Raw genomic sequence first — 27,618 nt, 5'->3', positions numbered from 1 at the left:
ACATTTTACTGGCAAAACAAGGTCTTAATAGATAAATAAGTACACCTCTACCCCGATATAACGTGACACGATATAACGTAAATTCAGATATAACACGGTAAAGCAGCGCCCCAGGGGGACGGGGTTGCGTGCTCCGGTGGATCAAAGCATATTATATATATATATATATAAATAAAATGAGATATAATGCAGTTTCACCTATAACACGGTAAGATTTTTTGGCTCCCAAGGAAACGTTATATCGGGTTAGAGGTGTACTGATAACACTCAATTGCCAGAAAAAATTGGTTTTGTGACAATACTACAAACAAAAAGACTTTGCTAATGTAAGGAGAGGGCACAACAGTAAATTAAAGGCTAAAATTCCTTACAAGAATTTTTCAATTACTAAAAAACTAAAACAAAGTCACCATTTAAAAAGCCAATAAATTTAGAATTCTCTACCCTCTTCCAAGCTGTTGTGTAGCTCTAGGCAGTTCTAAGCACATCTACCAGATCAAGCCCCATGTGGGAGGTAGGTAGTGGATTGCCTATCTCCCTTACAGTTTGCGGATTTCTCTAGGGCTTAGGATCTTGGATACCTACCGTGAGACAGCAATGCACATGCTCAGAGCCAGAAACTTAGGGGATGAATGAGTTTAGGCGCCTACAGGGTTAGGCAGCAGCCAAACAGGAGTTTTATGGATCACCCTGGCATGTAAAAATGGGACAAAATAAGCAGCTGTAGAAGTTATTCCTGTTTCAGACGAGGAACCCAGGCTTGGGTCATGACCACCTAAGAGTGCACCTACACTGCAGATGAGGGTATAATTTCTAGCTTGATGTAGATGTACCTATGCTAGCTTTGATCAAGCTAGCATGTTTAAAAACAGCAGCATAGCTGCAGGCGACCTGACTACAATCCTGCCTGACCCCCATGGTATGTGTTTGGACAGCTAGCCCATGCTGCCACCAGCACAGACACCGTGCTATGTTTAAGCATACTAGGAGAACCAAAAGAAAAAAAAGAAAAAAGACAAGACGATTGAAAGCAAAGGAGACAAGGTAAATTCAAATGCAGTCCTAGATTTTGGGTGTGCTGCAGTGACCCTAGACAGTTCCTTTAAGTGAGAAGGAATTTTCTAGCCTGCAAATTATCCTGAGATACACAGGGCAGGTGCACGGAGTGGGGAGACAGGTCTATAGCTTTTCAGTTGTGCCAAGCTCCTTCTTTATCTGATGCATACCTGCTCCTGTCTGCCTCTTCGGACAATCTTGTTCTTCTCAGATCCCCTAAACGTGAAATGCCAATTACTTTGCCTGGGCCCTTATGCTTAAATCCACCACTGGTTCATCTCAAGACATCTCAACTAAGCTAAGTTCTCAAGACATCTCAAGACTTAATGTGCCCAATTTTGTTAACCTTTCCTCATAGGTCAGGTTTTCTAGATCTTTCATAATTTTTGTTGCTCTTCTCTGCAATTCGTCCACGTACTTTAAAGTTTTGCATCCAGAACTTAACAATTGACGCCAACTGAGGCCTCCTGGGTTTTAAGGTGCCAATCTCATTGTCCATCCAACAGTGGACAACTGTGCCTCCACCCTTATGAAACACGCTAATAGAAGCTCTTGGGTTTTCAAACACCATCTGCAGGTCCCTCCTTCCCCCCACGTGTGGGAGCATGTGACTCAATAATAAATAATAGCACTTTATATATAGCACTTCACAGGCTTTGAACTGTAGACATACAATTTTCATTGATGTCGATGAGTGTTAGACCTATGTAATAGATTAGAATACAGTGCAAGCCCTGTACCAGTTTTCACTAAGAATCATCAGAACCCATGTGACCCAGATAACATATAAATCTGAGACTATAAATCTTATCTAGGGTTTGTTCCACTGAGCACCAATGCAGCTCCTTTAAGGTGGAATCCAGTTATTTTTAACAGTGCACAGCAACACTACAGAACAAGAAGTGAAGAGAAATACTGTAGCCAATTGTAACTTCAGAGGAAATTCAGGATCAGCTTGACTTCCCTAAATGAACAAGTCAAGTCTTCAGCTAGGCAAATATATCTTTTAGCTGTAAATATCATACAACTTCTTACTATTTATCTTTTTAAATAGTCACATTACATTTAGCAAATTTTAGATGCCAAAGGGGGAGCACAAGAGTTTGTTTTAGGGAGAGAGCACACATTGAGCCAAATCTTAGCTAGAGTAAATCAATTACTTCAATGAATTTATACTGAAGTATACCCTCTGAGAATTTGGCCCCTATTGCTCTCTCCATCGTGTTTTTTGTTTAAGTTAGTTAAAAACTTAATCACAAATATAGTCCAAGTTTTAGCAGGAAAATAGTCACCATGTTTTAAGTATAATTGTCACTGAAAGTACTTCTATTGAGACAGACACTACTTGCATAGTATAATGTATTGTTTTTCATACTTTTCCTGCACTCGGGAGTGAGATTCACAGTAGTGATTCAGATCACTTGTTTCCCCAATCTGAACAGGAAAGGTCCAAAGAAGTTCAATATATACATATATTTTTTTAAAACACGCGCACTGTGGATATCATCTTAATTCTGACATTTAAAATGAATCACACTGACGTACGCAACAAAAAAAATGAATCATTCTTGATTTATGGAAAAATACAAGGAAATAAAAAGTTACATAGCAAACTGTGTGAATTTAGACTCTTTTGTCTTATATGGTATTGTAGTATACAAATTTCTCCTTGATAGTAAGCAATCAGAGCTTATTTAGCTCTGCTACCTTATAAACAGAATTTAGAGAGAGGAATTTTTGTTGATACGGATTTTATCTTGGGCTCATTCTAGGGCGAAGAATGTGAATTTGTTGGTCAGATGCTGAGAAACAAAAGACTGAACAATATGACAACTCATCATAGACTCCTTAGTTAGACCATTGTAAATCTGGTGTAGTAAGGACAGCTTGGTTTCATTAAGCGCATCCCAAATCCCAAGCTATACGCTTGAGTGTACTCTGCTTGCCACCAAATGCCTAGGCTCCTCCTTTTGAAGAGGCAGGAATTAACCCCAGAAACAAATGCTGCCCTCAGCTATGAAGTAACACTTATCTGGACATAATCCATCCATTATTACAAGGCACCTTTTGGGGGGCCCTATTAGGAGTCCCATAAACCTCCTCTCCAGCAATAGGATAAAGTACCAGGTCCCCAATGCTTACATATGCAGAGGAATAATCTCTACTCTGACGGAGATTTCAGATTGACCCCAGGCCCATTCTTAAACATAAACAAGGTACCCTCTTCCCCTCATGCTGGTCACTGGAACTCTGGTGCAGGCTTGGAGGGGTGAATCCTGGTTTCTGCTGTATTGCCTGTAGTTCATTCCCACAACCATCGGTGGGTCAGGGCTCCTCCTTTGGGTCAAGGAGCTGTTTGGACCAACTCACTCCAGCAGCCTAGAGGAGTGGATTCACTGTTGGCAAACCCCCTCAAGGCTGGGCACGGCAAAGCAAGCTCTCCTGATCTGGTTTCCTTACCAACAGCCACTCTGGCTTTGTGGTGATCTGCCTCTTCTTATGACTCAATCCTCCAGCCAAAGCATGTATAGTTTCCCCCCCCACCCCTTTCAGGGTAACAGAGAGTCCAACAAATACAGTCTAATATTGTTACATCAGGTTTTCAGTCTAACTGACCGGCCCTCATACCTTCTCATCTCAAGGCTTTTAAAAGTTCTTCTTTCCATATGAGCAGCCTTCATGTCACTTTTCTCAGTAAATGGTAGGAGGAAAACCCCCTCCTCCTCCTCAGACCCCAGCGTGAACAGTCAAGGTCTGTACATTTACACCCACCCACTACTTCCCTAGACTTCTTCCTACTTCAGCCTGTCAGCAGGACTTTCCCACATTTCTGTGCCCCCTGTGTACTTCGCAGACTCCACAGCATCTTAAGGGTCACTCTTTTGTCAAGTCAAGGGCTCCCATTTGGAATTCCCCAACATATCCTAACTGAAAATATATATACCAAACACACCCATTTCTGCCCACCTCATGTTTAAGGTTTTCTCTCCTAGGTTTCCCCTATGCTTTGTTCCTCAGCTGAATGCTTCCCTGGGCTTTTTCTCCAGACACCCAGTCTTGTGAGGGCTCACCACCACATTTTTCTCCACCACACTGGCTTTTCCATCTATCTCCTGAGCTCTTGGCAGAATTCTTTGCTCAGGAGAGGATCCCAGTACCAGCTCTCACCTCTCCATTTCTTCTATGACCCTGTCAGTATCCCTCCACTACTCAAGAATTCAAGCTCTTAAGCTGCTCTTTGTTCTGCTGCTTCTGCTCTGAAATTCCTCTCTTTACACTAACAACCCAGCTGGGACTCCTCTTTAATTGGGTCTAGCCCACCCTCCAGCTGCAATTGAGTGCACTAATTGAGATCTCCAACTCCCCTTTACCCTTCACTGGCACTGCAAGGGTTTACACCCCATCAAAGGCAGCAACATGTGCTCAGGCCTCAGCCCTGTAAGTCTTCTGTATATGCCCCCAATGCTAGCTGATTGGTACAGACCCAATTAAGTGGCCTACAACCAATTGCCTGTCCCCACTTGCTCCTAGGGTGACCAGATGTCCCGATTTTATAGGGACAGTCCCAATATTTGGGCCTTTGTCTTATATAGGTGCCTATTATCCCCCCACCCCATCCCGATTTTTCACACTTGCTATCTGGTCACCCAACTTGCTCCTGCCTTGGGGCATCATCCCTAGTCTCTAGTAAGAAACAGGTTAGCAGCAGGAAGTCAGGATAGGATTTCCTCTCAGTTCCTCTGTCAGCCAGGGCATGATGGGGTCAGCAGAGAGGAGCTGATCCCACTCAGGGCTATGACTGGCCCTTTCTCACTACAGCCATGTGGGTGTGGCCCAGCAGCTCTACATTACAGTAACACAATTGACTTCAATATAGTTACTGTGAACGCCCAGCTCTGATGGAAAGAGACTAGGAGAACACCACAGTTTTCTAATCATTTAATCAAATTTTTAAATTAGTTCACTTTGGCTGTGCCTGTCCACCTTTGGTATTCACATTACAGGAATTGCTGAGTGATAAGTGAACATGCAGCCTGACACTCCTGCATTCACACTAGATGTGAATCGGTCTTATTCAGTGGGACACAGCAGGAGAACTCCTTCACCAGTGCCAACTCACAGGGACAGTTAAAGAAGCCATACAGGATCTAGCCACACCATTTGCAACTAAGACCATGTACATACATGCATTTGCCTTGTGTCATTGCAATGAGAGTTTAAATTTCAACACATGACCCATCAAGTAAAATGTATAGTAACCTTGTGATGGGGGCTGGCCTGACTGGTAGTGCCACCTAGTGGTCAGGTCGCTGCCTCCCAGCACCCCCCTTTTCTGTGTCATCCCTCAACAGCAACCAATCACTTTAACACCGTTCAGTGACTCAACCCTCCAACTGGTTCACCAATTGAGTTTGCCCCTTCCAGGATAAGAGAATCCAAGAGTCCAACAGGAAGGACCTTCTGCCAACCTCTGGCCCTGTGGATGGCAAACCTTTGACTCGAGGCTTACAAAGTCTCTACTCTCACCTTTCCAGAGGGGAGAGAAAGGAAGTTTATGCCCCCTCCACAAAAAGAGTTTTTGGTAGGTTCACACTCTCCCATTACCAGGGTTTCAGGCTGTCTGTGATCAGCTCCTGTCCCCTGTCAGGCTCCTGGTTCAGGACTCCTGTTCCCAGGCTCCTCTCTGCTCTTAGTTCCTACATCTCCTCCCCAGGGCCTGAAGTAGATATCACTTACAAGCCCTGCTCTTGAAGTAAGAACTTCTGCTTTGTCCTTAGTCAGGAGCTCTCAGGATAGATTTGACTCCCTTTTGAGCTGTCTGCTTCCTTTTAAGCCCTTCCTCCAGCTTCAGCTGGCTCTGCAGATGTGGCGGGATGAAATCACTTAGGCCCAGAACTGGTCCTTAATTCCTTCTGTCACAGTGTGGGATTTATACAGTCCCATCACAAACCTATTTTTTCTAGGAATGATCTAGAAACAGAACTTCTCAGCTTAGCTATGGGATCGGGCCAAATAATGCAGGACTGTTCTGTGTGGCTCAGTGAAGAATAGGTTTAAACATTTCTAAAATTCCCTCATCTTGCTTATCTGCTACCTCTACCTAAACTGCAACCTTCTGCCAACAGTGGCAATAAAAAGAGTTACATTCATTCAATTAAGTCACAGAAACATCATCATGTGTTATGTGACGAAGCATAACTGAACAGTAGAGCTTGAGTTTTGAATGAGTAGTAACAAATATTTACATTGATCAATCCACAAATACACAAAATAAGATGAAAGAAAAAATTAGAAAATGCTTAAATGAAAGGAAATCATGAACTACTCTTGGATATTTTGCAAAGCTAAATGTATTTAGTATATTATTCAATCAGTTATTCACTTAACTCTTTTGGGGGGGGGGTTAGCACTGATTTGTGGGAAATGTTCCTTATGTTAATACAGGGATATTCCCTATATATTTGAGCATATGAAGCTTTTTCTTGCACCCTCCACATTTCTTTAAACAATAATAAAAATATTTCAAAATGCTCTCAAAGCTATTTAGAAAACAATTTGCCAATGTATAACATTCGCTTCCCATTCTTGTGTGTGGTGTCTAAAAGAAAAGACATTGGTGATGTTACTACACTGACTTATACACAGTATATTATGTGATGGCAAAGGGCCAGATCTCAGATGGTGTAAATCAGCATAGCTCCACTGGAGTCAAGGAACAAGATGCAAGGAACAAACATTTAATAAGAGGTCTAAATCAAAGGTTTAAGGCCAGATACTCAGCTAGTGAAACTTGAAGTTACCCCAGCTGAGAACCTGGCTCAAAGGTCTGGTCTATATTAGAAATGTTTGCCGGTATAGTAATCTCAGTCAGGGGTGTGATTTTTTAAATAATATTTCTGAACTGGAAAAAGCCCTAGTTGAGACACAGTTATACCAGCATAGCAGTGCTTTTGCGGGCACTTTTATTTTACTTGTGGAAGCTGTATATGCTACACCAGGAGCAGCATGTTTCTGACACTGCAAGCTGTGTTCACATTAGGAACATTTTTCTGGTATACCTGTACCAGTATAGCTACACTGGCAAAGCTTTTCTAGTGCACACTAGGCCAGATAATTTAATTTAGATGACCTTATGGAATGTCTGTTTGTTTCTTCAGATGAACAGCTGAATTTAGGCAAACTATTGTGAGCATAAAATGTACTTCTATTTTGCATGCACAGTTACCACAATTGTCTGTGCAAATTAAGTAAATAGGTAACTGCATGCACATATCACCAAAACTTGCTGTTAGCATGTGCAATTACCTGATTCTTTAAAAATATGATGAGTTGTATATTAGTGCAAAGCAAACAGAGTACATAAACTTTATTTTCCTTAAAATACACTGTTGGCTAGTCTCTTAAGTATGTACTAAAAATAAACCAAATTGTTGTCAGTACAAATTATTTGCTGACAAGTATTAAAAAAGAGGGTGACAAGAAAATATCAAATCATCGTTGATAAAGTTTGCCAATGACACAAAAATTGGGGAAGTGGTAAATAAAGCAGTGGACAGACCACTGACACAGAGTGATCTGTATGATGTAGCAAACTGGGAATAAGCAAACAATATGAATTTTAATATAGCTAAATGTAAATATAAACATCTGGGAACACAGAATACAGGTCATACTTACATGATGGTGGACGCTATCCTGGAAGCAGTGACTCTGAAAAAGATTTGGGGTGATGTCAGATAATCAACTGAACGTGAGCATCCAGTGTGACTGGCAAAAGGGCTAGAGGTGAGCCTTGGATGCATAAACAGGGGGCTCTCAAGTAGGAGTACAGAAGTTATTTTACCTCAGTATTCGGCACTGCTGTGACTGCTGCTTGTAATTCTGTGTCCAGTTCAGGTGTCCACAATTAAAGGATGTTGATAAATTGGAGAGGGTTCAGACAAAAGCCACAAGATTGACTGAAAGATTGGAAAACATGCTTTAAAGTGATAGACTTAAGGAGCTCAATCTATTTATCTTAACAAAGAGAAGGTTAAGGGGTGACTCGATTATAGTCTATAAGTACTTATGTGGGAAACAAATATTTAATAATGGGCTCTTCATTCTAGCATATAATTTTTCAGTCAAGATTAGATTTTTTTCTAAAAGATATGTTCTAGGAATTATTTTGGGGAAGTTTTGTAACCTGTTTTATGGAGGAAGTCAGACTCCCTAGATGATCATATTTTTAATTCAAAGTCATGATTTTTTTTAGAAATGCTTTCAGCCAATTTCTAATCATGTGTAGTCAAAGTTGTTAATCAGGCAGCAATTTTCTTAATTATTTAATTCTGATCAACGGCATTTTTACAGAGGGTGCTTTTAGGGCATAACAGCAGCATAGGAATGTGTGCGAATGGGAAGCAGTTCTGTTGAATGGATTGGTTCATGTGGTTATGGGTGACTGATGATCTAAATACACAAAGACAGCAGGTTCTTTATGAGAGAGTAAAGCATGTCTGTAGTTTTACTGGAAGATATCAATGCTTGTATAAGACAGAGCTGTACTAGATCAACTGTAACTTCAGTATCTACATTTGTCTGTGGTACATTTTAGTTATGCTCTCTAGTGGCTTTGTTTTTCATGTATCACGCTTTAAATATCTCTAAGGTCTCTGCGGTCTGCAGGTACAGGCATTCCTGTTGAGTTCACTTCAATTCACTGTGACACACATTGGGCCTGATTCTCCACTTTGGGACACCATTTCTATGCTGGTCGTATTCAGTTGCTTTAAAGTGGAATTATACCAGCATAAAACTGGAGTGATATATGGGTGAATCAAATCCACTGTGTGTTCTCTAATGGAGACTTCACCTTTATTCTCTCTTGCATTGGTTGCTTTCTTTATCTAAAATAAATTTCACTCTGATTGATTGGCCTTTGTGTATGTTATCACATAACATAACATTGTCTTTTGCATCAGGCCACGTGCAAAAGACTTGTATGGCCCATTCCAAACTCTTTATTGCTTGATCCCTGTTCCTTTTTAGTAATTCTCTTTTTTCAAAGATGTGCAAAGGATTCCTGAGATGGAAGTATCCAGCTCATGTAATTTAAATAAGAGAAGTTCATTGCGCTCTCCTTTACATTATGCAAAAATCACTGAAATGGCAAAAGAAATCCCTTAAACATATGATGTACGATCAGCTTTGTTTCCCATAAGTCAAGGAGTAGCATGACAGAATTTATTCATAGCTGCACAACACTCTCTGGGCTGATTATGCCTTGTTGACCCTAGTCCATTACATTCGTAATTGCTTTACATACAGCTAACAATAGCTGGCTGCTTCTATTGTCAGAGTGCCCAAAGTGCTTTGAGATCAATGGATGGAAAGTGCTACATAAGAGCTAAGGGTTACGATAATGAGCACTAATGTATCAGACTGGAATTGTTTTGAAGGACAAAACAAAGTTATTTTAAAAAGATTTTCAAAACACTTCTCATTTCATTTTATGCTCATGAAGTGAGTTCTCTCTCTTTTATCCTAGATTCACAACACTCCATTTTCAACTCAGACATTTAAACACTGTTCTACTATTATTTCATGGGTATATCTACATAAAAGGAAATCACTTTGGGCCTGAGTCTGTCACCAGTGCATACAGAAATTGTATTGATTTCACTTGGAAGACTGTCTGTGGAACAGCTGAAGAATTGGGCCCATATCAAAAGTACATGTGATATAACTGATGGACTAACCATTCTCTAAGCACTACACAAAATCTAGCCCTATACCATCACTGTGAAACAAATATTTGTTATGTAATCATCTACTGGAACATATAACTTCTGCATGCTTAGCATCAGATAACATGAAACAGTGTTATACCTAGGTCAGGAATTTCTCTGCATACTTAAGTATTATCTGGCAGAACATTTTATAATGTGAATACAAAGCTGAAAGAGTTGGACTTTCTATCTCCTAATTTTATCAAGGAGAAAAGTACTAATAAAGAAAAGCACAGACATAAATGTGTTCTTCCAAAATACAACAGAAGATTAATTTTAATTGGAAATTAGTTAAAAAAACTGAACAGATTCTAACTTCTCTCCTCCACAAACTTTATGTGCATTTAAATTTTAGAATTTGGATCTGGATCTGAACATTGTAATTTGGCCTCATCTTTATAATGGTTGAGCCAAAACTGGGTCTGAAAATTTTCAGTTGTTAGAAATTCAGATGAAAATCTGAGTTTTGCTGCTTGGGCCTATCTCAAAATTAAAATTTTGGAACTCCTGAACCTCAAAATATTTGGGTGTTTCATTTGGATAAGCATCTAAAAGTTTAGCTCCAAATTTTTAGGGCTGCAAATTTAGGCTGGGATTCTCAAAGGACCCTAAGGGAATGAGGTGCCCAACACTCATAGATTTTCAGTGGGAGTTGGACACCTAATTCCAATATTTTCCATTGAAAATTCCAACCTTGTCCTCTACATTTCAGAGGAACAAGCTCCACACTCACAAGAATCCAAGAAATGCAAAAGCAACAACACATGTGCGAAAATGATAAAAAAAGCTTCATATGCTCAAATGTATAGGGACCATCCCTGTACTAACATAAGGAACATTTCCCACAAATGGTGAAAAAACTTAAGCAACCCTTTCAAAATTCACAAGAGTTCAGTCTGAGTTTTGGTGCAAGTCCAAGTCAATTGCTTTTTCAACAAATCACATTCAAATAAAGCCGAACCATATAAGAACCAGTCTTCTTCCATTTACTAGTGAGACTGTTTAGTCCTAATCATTACCCCTGGAATAGAGAGTAGAGCTAAGAGGAGGGCAAGTAACATTTAGATCTAACTTCAGCAGTGACATAAATAATAATAGTTAATACTTATATAATACCGTACAGATCTCAATCTTAAAACATTGCGTAAAGAAAGTTAAATTATTAATCCCACATTTCAGATGGGGAAAATTAGGTACACAGAGATTAAATGATTTACCCAAAATTATACAAGTCAGTAGCAGAGTCAGGAATGTTCCATCCACTGGAGCAAGCTCCTTGATGTCTAAGGTATGTATGTACTGATGACCTAAATGGCTCCTTCTCCCTGTTTGTAAGAATAACTTACCTAGGGAAAACTGCATGGGAGAAGGGGTTGTCCTGGACTGACAACAGAAGAAGCCAGGTATTCCACCCTTAAATCGTGGTTATTGGGGATGTCTTCCAGATGTAAGGGGCATCAGCACAGAAGCCCCCTTACCAGTGTCTGGACAGAATAGTTCCCAAGGGAGCTGTTTTTCCAGGGAGGTCCCAAACAGCAGGCTACCCACAGAATGCCCCTTGAAGCGACTGGCATTTACAAATTTCATCATGAAGGGATCTAGCAGACTCTATAATATTTATTTGCTGTCTTCTCCCAACAGTGTCTGAGCTGGGAGATTCCAATGGCCTCCTCCAAATGCCATATATATCCAGATCCCCTTTAGAGGCATTTGTTGTTTCGGCAGGAAGTGAAAGCATGCAGTATTAAAAAAATAGCTTGGACCAACCAGGTGTACAATATCATTCATATCCAATGGAGAATTTGGACCCCTCTCCCTACTGCAAAATAGGAGCCAAAGTCATTCCACTTCATTTTATCACTTTATAAGAGTTCAGAAAATTTGTCCTAGAAATAACCCATCTTTTTAAAAAGCCCTCTCCAAACTGGTTAGGCCCACAGCACTGGGGATTGAGCATAATTAAAGCTATTTTCTGTAAGGTTAAAATATGCCTGCAATGTTACATAATTAAAGATGCTTGCTGACACTGTAAAATATGCCTGCTAGCTATAGCATCCAAATGCCACAAACAAGAATACTTTAAAGCAACAAGTCTGAAAATTATCACTGTGACTCATAACTCTATGACATTAGTCTGAGTGCTGGAAAATATTTTACACATAGATATAAAAATGTTTGCAAGAGCAACTACTATGTGTAAAAGAGTATTTTTAACCAAAATAATAATAAATAATAAAGAAATAAATAACAATAATAATAATAATATTTCTTCTGCCTGGGAGACATGTTTGAAACAAGCTACCCATAAAGAAAAACATGAAAGCTGAACTGTGGTTGAAAAAAAAGCCCTAAAATGTTTCCTTTGAAAAGAAAAATGTCTCAGACAAATCTGATAAGAATTTATATAATGGAGTCCAGAGAATATGAAACACTGAATTAATATTTTCAGACCTCTACTCTGCAGTTATCAGCTCCCTTTAAAAGCAAATTAATCTACAAATACAATTGGGCCCTTTTTTACCCTTCAGACTACATAAGATGCATCATGGAAACTGTTAGCTACATTTTTAAAATGAGATAATTCTATTGTTATCTTTCCTTGCTGTGCTACTTAATTTGGGTCAGCAAATCAGCACCTGAATACATATGAGTAAGTGAACTTAAATATAAAGTAAAGCAAATATTCAAATAAACATGGAAATTAATAAAAAAAACTGAACAGTGACACTGACTAAATAATTAATATCAGTAATTATGTCTTCTTGGCTTGCTTTCTATTGGCTCCTTCTGATTATGACTTGATGTGTTTCACTAGGGGTAATATTGTAAGTTCAAGGGAAATGTAGGTAATAACCACAGCTGGAATTTGGCCAGTGCACCAGGATTAACACCCCAACTTTTAAGAAAAGAACCCTGGGTTCTTTAAAGACCACAAATTGCCAAGACTTCATTTTTATGTCTCATCTGAAAAGCGATATCACCTGTAGCACAATGTTCCCAACCATCTTCCTGGGCCATTGGTTCAGTAGAGTCTCAGAAGGAGAGATCCATGTACTAAATTGTCAAACACCATTCATGCAAGTTTTCCTTGGAAATCTCCCATTAATTGACCTGCTTTGACGCATCTCAGTTTGTGAGATCTGGCAGGAGCACAGCCTATGGTGGTATGGCTGCAAGTGTTTTTGATGTAGTCTTTTTGCCCCACATGTCCATTAACACATTAACTCTCATCAACCCGACCCACGCAAATATATATGAATAAACTGAACAAACATGCTCAGCATAACATGTTCTTGCACATCTTTTTCCTTGTCGAATTAAATTCTTTATATATAAAACATACCTAGAAGTCTCACGACGGGAATTCTGGAAAAGCCTGGCCTAAGCTGCATTTTTGCTGATAGCAGTTTTTGTGGAAAAATCAAACTCACACAAACACATTTATTCTGTACTGAGTGAGAAAAGATGACAGTATGTTTATTCATTTTAGTTCACTAATATGTTTTAATGTTAATCGGGTTTGCAGTACATTTGAAATCTAGAGCCAGATTATCAACTGGTGTAAATTAGCTCCATTGATTTAATGGCTCTCTGTAGATTTACAAGGGCTAAGGATCTGGTCCTGCATTTCAGATTTAGTGAAGAAACCTTGCATTACTACTTTACATGTTTTCCCTCCTCTAGCAAAATTAACGTGTATTCTGTGGTATCGCATTTTCCTTAAATACTGATGAAGTAAAAGTCCTGTACTCTACTCACCTGCAATATCATAAATGAATAGCCACAAGCAACTCCATTCCTTTCTAATCTTTACATTTTCATTCCCTCAAGGAATGGTAGGAACTTTCCTAACCTCCAGTCTTTCTACAGGGAGTGTTAGCAAACATACCTCTCTACAAATGAATATATATAACTTGGCCTATGCAGAAGTTTCTATACAATATCTTTCATGCATTTCTTAAATTTATTTCATCTTATACAAACTATAATAAAGTAACATTTTTTCATAAATTATGATGTTTCTCTAGACTAATATATTTGGATAATGGAAAGCTTTGGGTAAATTTTGGTACCGATAGTATATTTCTTTACTCCCCTTAGGCCACAGACTTGTCATATTTGGGTGCAGCTGAAATCAGTAGAGTTGTACTTGCTAACACCAGGTCTGAATTTGGCCCTGTATCTTTGCTAGAAACTTTCTTCAGATTTGGACCTGGTATTAGCAGGTTATGTTTGCTAACACTCCCGGTAGAAAGACTGGAGGTTCCGAAAGTTCCTACCATTCCTTGAGGGAATGAAAATGTAAAGATTAGAAAGGAATGGAGTTCTTGTGTCTATTCATTTATGATATTGCAGGTCAGTAGTGTACATATACGCTTTCGAAGCTAAGTATCAAATAGCTAGCCATGCAGTAAATGAAATTAGCACACACACACACAAAAATTTCAACTAACTAAATTAAAGAAAATTGTGACCTGCTCACAGACATTCCACAAACAGAAATTTACCATACCATTTTTAATTTTGAATGATTTGCTCAGCTCTAACACTGGATGCCTTGGAGATAAGTGGATTTTACGCATTTACTCACCTGCTGATTAGGACGCTGTATCTGTTAGTTCCAGAGCTCTGCTTACTGCCCTTGTTATTTAATGAGGCTATGAGGTTGTGCCCTTCAGCCTTAGTATCTTAAATCAGCCTTACGGAGCTAAAAGCCAGGAGAGGAGTGGGTTGGCAAGTGGGCGAAGGAAGCGCTGGGATCAGTTCATCTACATAATTCTGTAATAATTTACATCTGCTTTATACGGACCATGGAAGCAGCAAGAAACTGGTCTCTTTGACATCTTGTTTATTAAATATTCTTTATCATATACCGGGTACTGCTTCTCTGACTGGCTTTAGCAGTCTAGTGTGGTATTATCATTCATCTGCTCCTTTTTTAAGTAATTGCTATGGACATCAAGTGCTGTATCATTAAAGCCTCTAGGACTGACTTTATTAAACATATTTTGTGAGATGGAGCCACTTTGGAATTGCTTTGTTTGTGACCTCTGGACTGTATCATTGCACTGTGCTCCACTGGGGGCTTGTGTTAAATGCCACTCCTACGGCAGCTGCCTTAGACAGGAGTAGAACAAATACTTCCTCCGAGTTTCTGTGATGGCCACACTCAGCAACCTATGCTTTTTTCAATACCCAAAGCCCTAAAAATATAGGTGACCATCCTTTGCTATAGTGTTGCAGTGCTCTCCTCCTTAATAAAAGCCAAAATATAATGCAGACCCTTTACCTCCCTTTCCAGCTTACACTAAAGATTTTGGGTTAGATTCTAACTTGGCCTACATGCCTGCACGTAAGCGTGAGGGAATAAGAAGCCCCTTGCTCCACTCTGTGTATACCTGCACAGTTTACCCCAATGCTAATTATCAGCCCACTAGATTAAGAGGGCACTGCCACCTGCTACTCCCTCCCTGTCACCCTGAGTAGATGAGTTTGGATGGGATGGGTTGTAATTTGCTGCTGACATAAAGCATTGGCTGTTCCCTCTGGCTGCTGCTGAAGTAATCTGTGCCCGGTACAGGACTGGTGCTTGTTGTTTCCCCTCGGGAGCAAGGTCGGAGTCAGGCTAGGAGCAATTCTGCTCTGTCCCTTACTCCAGGCTTGAGGAGTGATGTACTTCCCGCTTGAGGGTGGCAGAGTCTGGCTTATACATATTTGTTTGCCTTTGGAGTCTTTATTTATTGTGTGCATGGGTAGGTTAATAAAGGCTATTTTTTTATGCCAGTTCTGGTATCTGCTTGCTGGACTATGCTGTCTTTTTGAAATATTTGTTTTGAGTTTTCTTACTACTCAGAGGCATGTGGATACAGGCACCACCACATAAATACAAACTCATTATTTTAGGAGTGAGAGTGAATTCTTTTTGAATGCACATTTGTTTTTTTCTGCTCAGCAGGCTGGGCTATTTGTTGTTCTAATGTTGCTTTCAGTTACGCTTGTGGCTTATATCCTGGAGTCAGAAACATTCACTTGCCCTATACTTGAGATTGCCATCAGAAATAGATGACGCACTTTCTCTAGGATCCCTGTACTGAAGTCCTTAGAAGAGTGTTGACTAGATAAACACTAAGAATTTCAAGATTTCACCCAATGAGATTAAAAACAGAAAGACAAGAAGGAATGTGTGTCTCTAACAATATGTTAAAGTGACATGCTGAGCAGAATTCATGACATTGGGCCTGATTCTCCACCATGTTACACAGTTTTAAGCGATATAGCTACATTGATGTAAATGGAAACTACTCAATACAAAACTGGTATAACACAATGAGGCATCAAGGCTTTGGCTTCAAACTGAGCATGTCTGTCCCCTATTTATTTTAATCACCAGTGCTCAGACTTTTTTCCTTGTATCTCCTATTTCTGGAGGAGTGTTTGTGTAAAGCGTACCAACAGAAAACTGCAGTTATTCATATTAATTTAGAGACAAATCCTGCATTCTCTGCTCAAGAAAAATGTCCATTGATGCTCTTTACTTTTCAGTCCTCACCCATCCCGCAACCAAAGCAGTTGCTGGAGGGAGAACAAATAACTGAGTCCTCCTAGAGATCCAACTGAGAGCCTGGAGATCATCCAGTGTCAGCACTACCTCATAATAGGGCAGGGGACTGAAGACATCCATGGATAAAGAGGAAGCAGAATAAAATGAGGATTTGGACAGAGCCAACGCTACAGGAAGGACAACTGGCCAGATCTTCAGCTAGAGTAAAGGAGGGTAGTTCCAGCTTCAATGAAACTACATCAATTTATACAAGCTGAGAATTTGATCCCATATTTCTGCTCATGCTACTTCTCCTCAGATCTTTCCTATGATAATACAGTTGAAAGGGATGATCTGTTCTCTGTTCCATGCAATCTCCTTCCTGGAACCTTCTTCCATCCAGCCTCTCATCTAAACACATTTGTAGCTCAATTCCTGTGCTGATTATTTCCTCGCTGTCTGAGTCAGGAGTGCTGGAAATGACCTTTATAAAACCTTACCTTTCCCTTCCCACCAGATAGCAGTTCTGAGTTTTATCCATTTATAGAGATTTGCCTTCCCCTTACCCTGAATTTATTATATGAGCCCTTTGAATCTTGCCTCAGTACTGAAGCTGCTCTGATTTGGATGTTAATTACAGTTTCTTTGTTGCAATTCAAAATCAATTGCCATACTGATTCTTTTAGATCTTGCTGTTGCTTCTGACTCCATGGCCATCTGCTGAAGAGAAAATGTACAACATTTGTAACTGACAGGTTGGTTAAACATTCATTGCTTCTGACTGCCAGTGGATCTGAATCTCCTCTCACGTTGATTTTACTCTGGTCTGACTCACTGACTTTATTTGAATTATCCCAGTTGAGACCTATGCAAGTGAGAGAAGAATCAGGCCCAGTATATGTCTATTATCTCACCTCTGGTGCGTTCCACAGTCCCTCTACTGCTTGATATTGTTCCTTATCTATATGCTACCACTTAATCAACAGATTCCAAATCTTTGAGTTTCTACTTCAACTGTATGTCTATGATGTTCAACTACTTTTTCCTCTTAAATTCTCTGTCTCCAAGGTGCTATCAGTGCTGGTGGACTGATTCTAATTTATTCACTCTTGGCGTATGGTACATGTAAATGTTAGAAGGCATATGACATCCCCTATGAGCTCTGGGAGGTATTTAGTTATAATTCCAGGAGGCTAAATAACAACTCTTTTAAACTCAGTTATATTCTTAAATGGCTTTTGGATCCAAAGCTGATATATTAGGCTTGTATCCCTTTTATAGACAGTGAAATCTATGTTCTAGCTGGAAAATATGCCTCACTCTTTATTCGAAAGCTCCTGATGGCGAGTTACTTGGCTCATATCTTTATTGCTATTGGGTCATTAAAAAAAGAACAATGCAAAATCCAAAATAACCAACATATAATTTCTGTTTATTCAAAATTCTGCATTTTACATGTTCATTGTATTTTGGCTTAGTAAAATATTACCTCTGACCAAAATAATTAATATTGATTTCCTTTTTGATAGAAGTCTGAAAAATCTTGGGAACACAAGAACATAGACATTATCTATTAGTTGAGAACAGTCCAGGGAATAACATTTACATTACTTATTTGTAAAGCAGTTATTGATCTGGCTTATAGAACTTTAAGATGGTCCCTTTAAAACCTAGATGGACATACCTTGGTGACCATTGAACCACGTGTTCTCTTGCCATACAACTTTCTTTCACTTTTCCTACTCAGATCTGGAACTGTGGAATGTCTTTTAAGAGTTCTGGAAATATTGGTTCTGATTTTCAGTTTTAAGTCTCTCTGATTCCACTGACATCAATGGAGTTACACAGCTGAAAAACACTGGTGTAATGGAATGGACAATCAGGGCCATTAAATTCAGACCTTTTGCCATCCCACATCAGGTCTTTGATTTTCACTGCAAATCTTTTACTTTATTCCAAAAATACTTTGGGATGTGATGTTATATTTGATTAATCAGATAACAAAAATGATGTTTACGGCAACATCAATGAAAAAAGTCCCTATTGTTAAGCCACTAGACCTATACTCTGAGCTTTGTGTTGTGAAAATTAGTGAGAACTGCAGCATATAAAATTACACACGTCTTATACATGCCTGATTTTTTTCTTCGGATATGAAGATGAAAGTTCTGAGCTATAGATGCCACAAGGAAGTGTGGCTAATAAAAATGCATGTGAGAGAGCCATAGCCAACGTACTAGATTGAGGGAATTGTAGATTCAATAATATGTCCTCTTAGTAAATTAAAAAGAACAACCTTGTCTTATAAGTACAATGCAGGTTTATGACAACTTTCTGAATAGTTGATATTGTAATGGAGTTTTTATATTATATAGTACCTATCAAATATCATGAGTATTTTAGTACACTATTACAGCTCTTTTTTCCTTATTTGTATCACGAAGCTACTATGTACCAGGTTTACCACACAGTTGCTGTTGGCCTCCCATTCCCAGCCCTGCCAGAAGCAGTTTCTTCTGTACTTTGATAACAGAAAATACTGTTTCAAGAAGAACAGACTCAGCAGAGGAGGACAGGATTAATGGATTAGCAGCAGAAATGGTAAGTGTGTGAAGGTTTATAATCACTAAGAAGGAGGGATGTTCCTCCCATTTCAACTACATTTTCCTTCTCTTCTCTCCCTTTCTCATTAGAAACATAAACTCTCCCCATAAACTGTAGGAGGCCGTTTCATCTGAAAAAAAAATTATATAAGTCCCTAACGTGTATCTGTACAATGTACCTAGTGATTGTAGGAGTCAGGACTTGTGGGATCTATTCCTGACGGTCACTGATTTGCTGAGTGAGCTTGGACAAATCACTTAACCTCCCTGGGCCCCTATTTGCCCTTAAATAGCATAGGGCTTATAATACTTTCACACACTAGAGGATTAAGGTCTTGATCCTACAAGTTGCTGTGCATTTTAGCCCTGATGCAGCAAAATATTTAAACATGTCCTCAACTTTAAGTATGCTAACAGTCCCATTAACTAAAATGGAATTTAAGCACAATCTTGAGTGCTTTTGTAATGGCGACAGACCCCGTTGGATCAGGGTTGAAGTATTCCCTACCTTGTAGGACCTAGCCCATATTCATTAATGTTTTTTAAAAGGACTCTGAGATCCTTAGATGGGAAATGCTAGAGAAGTCCAAATCAAAATTTTTACTATTATCCCATATGCAGAAAAATACTGCTTTATTAAAAGTGGGAGATTTGATATTTAAAATTAAGTTAAATAATCATAAAATAACATTTTTCTAATGTAAAGAAGATACAGTAACTCAAAACAAGCAGGCTTCTAAACTGTTTTCCTCACAAGATTATGTGTAAATCAGCAGGGCAAGGGGCTAAGGACTAGCTTGTGCTTAACCCAGAGTGGAAGTCCAAGGAAAAGGGAAGAAAGGGGACAATAAGTTCCCCTCTTTGTGCTCTTTCACAAATTCCAAGAACAATCTCAGTTCTTGAGTACAAAATGTGGGAATTTTAGCATCAAGATCTAGCCCTTTTAGGTTATAGAAAGGTAGAATATTAGACGTCCCAGGGTTAGGGTGTATTATGTACTGTGTAATGGGGAATGTCAACTGCCATCAGTATAATTTGTGACAATTTTTTTGTGTGGTTGGGGATCTTGATGATCTTTCAGGAATGAGGAAATCACAGGAACTATTTGCATTAAAAAACAAAAACAAAAACAAAAACCAAATCATAGCATGATTGCCAAAAGCCTAATTGTTAAGTATTGGAAAAAATGCTAATGTGTTTCCCCATAATACTGTTTATATTCTTCCCCTGTCCTCCTTTGAAATTATTAAAATGCTGAAATCATAAAGGGAAATTTGGAATGGTTGTTTCCTGAACCAGAGCAATAATTTCAGTGATGCTGTTACTGAAACACATATATATTCCATGATAGGGTGACCAGATACCAAGTGTGAAAAACTGGGGTGGGGGTAATAGGAGCCCATATAAAAAAAGCCCCAAATATTAGGACTGTCCCTATAACATCAGGAGATCTGGTCACCCTATTCAATGATGACACATTGAAGAAATGGATATCATATCTAGCCAAAGCTAATAAATATATCATTCAAAAATAAATTCACTTGTAGTGAATTATCTTGAAGTCTTTTGATTTTAAGAACATTTCAAGGGTTGCATAAACAGCTTGTGACTCTTGTATTAAAATCACACAGGGGCAAATCCAACTCCCATTTAAGTTAATCGGATGTTTTCTGTTGACTTAAATGAGTGTTGGCTCAAGCCCATAATAAATTAGGCTATAAACAAATTAATGACAAAGTGATTTATTATGGCTGATCAGCTGCAGCAGCGGAAACCGTATGGCTCAAATTACAGTCTAGGGAGGTATGTGAAGGAGGAGCTGTTTATACGCATTTTTGTACTAACCATGATGGGTTCGATTCTCCAGTGTGCTATGTTCACTTTACACCACTCAGGCCACACAAAGTGAATGCACTGCAGCTACAGGTGCTCAGAGGATCTGTCCCGCTCTGAGAAACCCTCCCATGACATAAGGCTAGTAGAAGCAGCTAAGTCATTTCCTCTGCAGGCCCCCCAAAGAGTTCTGGCATAAAGGGATGTGTCAGAGAGAGAGGATATGCAGAGCAGAACTTTCCTCTGCCAATCCTCCACTGGTATAAAGAACCAAGCAGTGAAAGACTGGGAAGAGCAGAGAAGGCAAGGTGGAAATTTCTGCCTGTTCTCTAGAGAAGGGCCCTAATCTGAACCATTAATCCAAACTCCTATTCTTTCCTGGTGAATTTAGAGATTTCAAGTAAAATAAGACACAGATTTGATCCCATCCCTATTGTTGATTTTGCCCATTTTTCTTCTTTTATGAAATCTACATACACATTCTGTGAAAGATTTCTAAGGCCTTGTCTACACTAGCACTTTTGTTGGCAAACCTTGTCAGTCAGGAGTTTGGGGTGGGGGAACCACACCCCGGACCAACATAAGTTTCACTGACAAAAGCCCCCATTGCTATGTTGGTAGGAGATGGTCTCCCATCAACATAGCTACCGGCATTCGTTGGGGGTGGTTTCATTATGCCAGCATAGAGCGGGTACACAGGAGGTCTTACAGAAGTGCTGCTGTAAAGTCCGTAGTGTAGACATAGCCTAATTTTGATAAGTACTGGAGAAATGGAGGGAATCATCATCATCATCATCATCGAGTGTCAAACTATTTACAAAAAATAACTAATTGAATGCCACAATGCCTTAGTGAGAAAGTATCATTGAAGGCTGGGCAAAACATCATTAAAGCTGGTGAATGAAACTGCCACCCTTCATTTAAGATAGTTGTAAGAAACAGGCTCCTTTATAGCAGCCTCCATCTAAAGCAAAGGCAGATGCAAGTCTGCCCAGGAATTAGAATTATGTGGGTGGAGGGCTTCCGTGGGTATTGTTTTGGATTAGGATGTGTAGAGAAAGAAACAGGCAGAGAAGGAAACAGGCAGAGAAGGAAGTGATAGACACTGCTGGAACAAGTTTGGTGTGGTGCTAGCAAAAATAGGCCAATGACTGCAAGTAAAGTTACTATCCCCTGTTGTTTGGTTCTTCCTGTTTTCAGGGAGCCAGGACTCTGTACGTTCTTTGTAAATCAGCAGGATTGCATCAAAGGTACCAACTCCATCCCCCATTTCATCTCCTAACTCGACCAACATGCAAGACCTCCCAACTTTTGTCTAGCCACTCAGGCCCAAAAGGAGTAACAATATTTTTATCCCAGTTGATCTCAATCAAGGGACGTTAAGGCCAAAAATCCTTGGCTACAACTGAAAAAGATGTGACATTCAGCAAGGAGAAAGGATGCCCTTGGATTCCCTCAATCCTGATGTGTTGCACATGTCTCCCGGTGCAAGTTAGAGCATCCTGAGGAGAAGCAGCACAAAAGGGCCAGAGCAGCAGGAAGAATCAGACCCCATTGTATTATTGCTGTGTAGAAGAAAGAGAACATTTCCCCTTTGTTAATGATATCTATTTAGACTGAAGGTCCCCAGGGCAGGGACTGACTCTTACTGTGTTTGTATAGGACACATTCATATCGGTGTTGCTCAGGACATGTTATCCTTTCAGTAGCATTTCTGATGCTTAAATCCTAAATTTAAAGGATTAGATTCGGAGTAGTGCAGTATTTTTTCCTGCCAAATTTTGTGTGATTTGTAAATCTCAGGAAAAATATCTTTAAACACCATGATGAAGGAGAACCTTTTGTTAGACTCTGAAGTCCTAGCCTGAAAGGAGAAGAATAATGCTCATGTGGAACTTAGAGTCAGACAAATATCCTCTATTGGTAGTCTAAGGACTTGTCAATATTGAATTTGCCCTCTCTAATATATAGTTCTCTTTTTCTCTCCTGGTTTACTGGAATGTTTCTTGTAAACTGGTAGAGAGATAAGCTATTAGCGCCTGCAACTATGGCCTGAATGTGTCCAAGGTAAGTTTTTGAAAAAGAAACCTTTCACGGATACTTTAGGGGAGGGTATCTGTTTTCTCCTCTTATTACATGTAATCTTTAAAATGATCTTTATACCCTTTTTGAGTTCAAGACTTCATAGGAGGGGTAGTTTTATGGTTGGAAAAAGTATTCATTACATTTGTGTGAGAGGGGAGATTAATCTTTTGATTTCAACCCTGTTGATTATACTTAAATGCATAAATAAAATGTTTAAACTTTTTATGCTAAACCGGGTATCATTTTTCAGTACGCTGGAGGCAAATTAACTGCTGTGTCAATGTAAATATATCAAGGAATCATCTACACACTCAGATAGAGCCTGGCAACATTCTGTTGCTCAATGTTTTACATTCTGCCAAAACAGAGTTTTTAGAGCATCGATAGAGACCATCCACCTGCCTCCTAGATACCATCCACCCTCTCTGAAGCTCATGTTATCATTCAGATCACATCATTGTATCTTCGGAAGATTTTCCACTATCACATCATCACCTGTTTAAAGGATACAGTGTGGATAAAAATTAAACATGTATTTTTATAGTTGTTACCAACAGCAATTGTGATGCAGATCATTAGAGAGCTCCATGTTTAGAAATAAATACAAACTAGTTATTATGTGTTGGCAGTAATTACTGTTCTCTTGGATGTCAGTGGGGTTTCTGCCATTGACTTCAGAGGGAAAGAACCAGCCCCCACCCCACAAAGGCTATAAAGATTCAGATAAGCTCCTGCACTATTCAAAAGAACCATTATATTTCAAGGGCAGGATCCTCAGCTGGTGTAAATTGTCATAAGTCTATAATTAATAAAATTATCCAAAACACAGTACTTGGCGGTGATGGTGACTTCAACTACCCAGACATCTTTGGAAAATATTATAGCACATATTATCCAACAAGTCCTTGGAATGCACTGGAGACAACATTTTATTACAAAAGATGGAGAAAATGACTAGGGGACACGCTATTCTGAATTTGATTCTGACAAACAGGAAGGAGCTAGTTGAAAATCTGAAGCTGGAAAGCAGCTTGCATTAAAGTGATCATGAAATGCTGGCATTTGAGAGTCTAAGGAATGGTAAGAAGGAAAATAGCAGAGTAAAGACAATGGACTTCAAGAAGGCAAACTCAGAATTAGCAGATATGATCCCGGGGAAGCAAGTCTAAGGTGAAAAAAAAGTTCAGGACAGTTGGCAGTTTTTTAGAGACATTATTAAGGGCACAAGAACAAACTATACAATGTGTAGGAAAGATGGGACGTATGAGAAGAGGACACCCTGGCTTAACCAGGAGATTGTCAATGATCTGAATCTCAAGGAAGACACATACAAGAAGTGTAAACTAGGTCAAATTACAAAGGATATATATATATATATATATATATATATATATATATAAAAACAACCACCACCACCAACACACCACAACAAGCCTGTAGGGACAAAATTAGAAAAGCCAAGACACAAAATGAGGTTAAACTATCTAGGGACATGCAGGGTAACAAAAAGCATTTTACAAATACATGAGAAGCAAGAGGAAACCAGGGACGATGACAGAAAACACAGCAATGGATAAAGTATTAAATGCCTTATTTATTTCAGTTTTCACCAAAATAAGTTAGTAATTGGATGAGTAACAGTGAATATCAGGGTACAGAGTATGGTGTGTAAATAAATTATTATAAGGACAATTCCTGGTTGCTGTACAAATGAAGTTAATGTGTTCTCTATGGATATGTGAATCATCCATGTACATGTAAGTTATGATGCATTATTCTCCAATCTGAAATGAGACCATCTTTCTTTATCTAGGAAGATAAGCAAGTTCCAAAGGATACTTCATAAAAGGATAAAGATGGGATCAGTCATAGATGAGTGAATTACTCACTACATTAGCAACCTACAGTAACAAAAAACATGTGTAAAATTGATCTTGTACTCAGACACTGCCAGGAAACAGGCAAAGCCAGATAAAATGGCAGGCAGTATTTCCTTTTTTGTAAACTGTTTTCCTATAAATTTCCAAAGAAGTGTGAAATTGGTATGGGATGACAACAGGAACCAGATCTTGATATGGAGTCTACTTAGATTGATTTCATAAACAGAGCAGTGAAAAACTATTACGGTTCTCTTCTCATGTGGATTTCTCATGATTTCTCAATTTAAACAATAGTTCTAATGTACTTTGCCATTTGGATTCATGCTAGCGAGGTCCCTGCAAACTGCTGTCAATTTCAGGAGTGAGGAGCTACTGTAGCAAAAAAGTGGGGTGCTTTAACAATCCATCCTCATATGTAAACTGCCTCAGAAGAATATTGAAAAACTGTAAAGAATTCTGAAAGCAGCTACAAGAATGATTCAAGGTCTGAAAAACATGTCTTATAGTGAGAGATTAATGAAGCTGAGTCTATTAGATTATCCCATAGAAGGTTAGATTATTTGGTCAGTGTCTGGAAGCACCTATATGGGAAAAAAAGTTCTGATAATAGACAGCTTTTTTATCTAGAAGGAATGGGCTTGAGATACAATGGTTGGAAGCTGGAGGTAGACATATTCAGATTAGGAAATAAGGTGTACATTTTTAATAGCGAGGGTAATTAACCATTGCCATTTACCAAGGGATGTGGTGGATTCTCCATCTTTGAGGTCTTTAAGTTTGAATTATTTCTAGAAGATATGCTATAACTGGAAAAAAGAAGTTATGGGCTTCATGCAGGAATTACTTGGTGAGGTTCTGTGCAAGAGGTCAAATTAGATGATTATAAAGTTCCCTCCTGGCTTTAAAGGCTAAAAATTGATGAACCTCTTCCCATTGCAGTATGAAAAAAAGTTAAAGTAACATAAGAATTTTAGGATTTTTTCCCCCTCTACAGTTTTACAATTTTTTAATTATCCACATATTGCCAAAAATTATCATTATAGACATATGCCTGGACTTTACAAATCCTTATGCATGTGAGTAACTTTATGCAGGAGAATAGCCCCAATGAATTCAGTGGACCTTGTTTAGTCAAGTTAAGGAGATACAAGAAAGAATACAAGCAAAAAAAATAAAGTCTTAATTTATTTTTTTACTTTGCTCTACATGAAATAATGTAGATTCATCCCAGAATATAAAGTTGCTCTGTGGGAACTATTAGTCACACAATTTAGAAATCTGTTGTACATTTTAAGCACTGGCTAGAAACAAATAGCCAGGCAGCAAATTATTCTTAGAATTGCAGTACATTGTCAGATATTTTCTTGAAACTGAAAAGCAGAGTTATTTACCCCTTCAAACCTGGCTCATCCCAGTTAGATGATGCAAAATGATGGAATCAAAGCCATGCAACAACATTCATATGGTGGAGCCAGCTAAGTTTGTTTATTTATTTATTTAGTTATTTAATTTGTTAGAATTATTTATTTATTTATTTATTTAGTTAATTATTTAATTTGTTAGAATTGTCAGTGACAACACTGACATTTCTGGTTGATGCAATCTAGGGAAACATGCCGAAGGAGGTGAACAGAAAATAATCCTACCACATGTAAATACGAGAATCACAAAAGAAAAGGGAGAACCAAGTGTAGATACCAGTTGTTTACTTGGCCACATAGTCTTGATATGACTTGTACACACGTGATCAATAACAGGAATATGATCAGCAGCAGAATCTTGCATATATGATCAAGATTCAAGCGAGGCAAATTTTTTTCAAATGTTTATTAAACATCATTTTCTTGATCAAAACAATTTGTGAATTTGGATTAAATTCAGAGAATAGGTTTGGCTGAAACAATGTTGTTTTTAAATAGTCAAAACTTTCATTTTGACATTTTCTAAATGAAATATTGAATTTCTAAATTTAACTAGCTTTGTTTTGTTTTAAAATGTCCAAGGGTAAAACACTGAAAACCGATATGAACTGTTTCATTTCAGGTACAAAATATTTCATTTGATCCAAAATGAAACATTCAGGCTTTTCATTTTAGCAAGAAAAGCCCAAAACATTACATTTCAGGTTGAACTGAAACTAAATTGTTTTGGGATTTTTTGATTTGGTCACTCAGCTTAATTATTCACTGCACTCTCATCAACAGCTAGCCTATGATTAGCAGCATGAGAGTAATAAGCAGAAATGTGCATGACTTTTCAGGAATACTCACATTTACTGAGGTAAAAACAAGGCTATCCAAAATTAAAACCCCATATCTGAGTGCTGCTGAATTTTAATTGGGGAGGGGGATTCAGCATCCTACCCCCAGTTTCATTGCTGGCATCTGTCTACCCTGAGCGAGACCATAACTCTGAATTTAGTGGTGTTTAACAGCCAGCTCTGAGTCTGATTTTTGCTACTTGGGATCAACTCTAGGAAAAATGAAATATAAACTGCCTGTTATGATTAGATCTGGTTAGGGAATGGTTTTCCAGTACTGGGAAAATGTGAGACTTCTAAGCTTTTAGAATAAAATGGGATATTTTGACTATGTTGTAACTTTTTTCCATTTTTTTTCCAAAATGAGAAATTAGTCAAAACCATTTCCTGTGAACAGTTACAGTTTTGAAATAAATCAGTCCAAAAATTCCCAATCAGCTCTAGTAATGATCCATTCAAGGCAACTAGAGGTTACAGTAAGGCAATTCAGGTTGCTTAAGTCAAGGTGATGACAGGGAAGCTGTAAATTTCTAAGTCTCTAAAGGGATGTCAACATTGCAGTTGGGAGTGAAACTCCCAGACGGCGTAG

Source organism: Trachemys scripta, chromosome 4 (assembly GCF_013100865.1).
Source record: "Trachemys scripta elegans isolate TJP31775 chromosome 4, CAS_Tse_1.0, whole genome shotgun sequence".
Taxonomy (NCBI): domain Eukaryota; kingdom Metazoa; phylum Chordata; order Testudines; family Emydidae; genus Trachemys; species Trachemys scripta.
Note: the sequence above shows the minus strand (reverse complement) of the source record.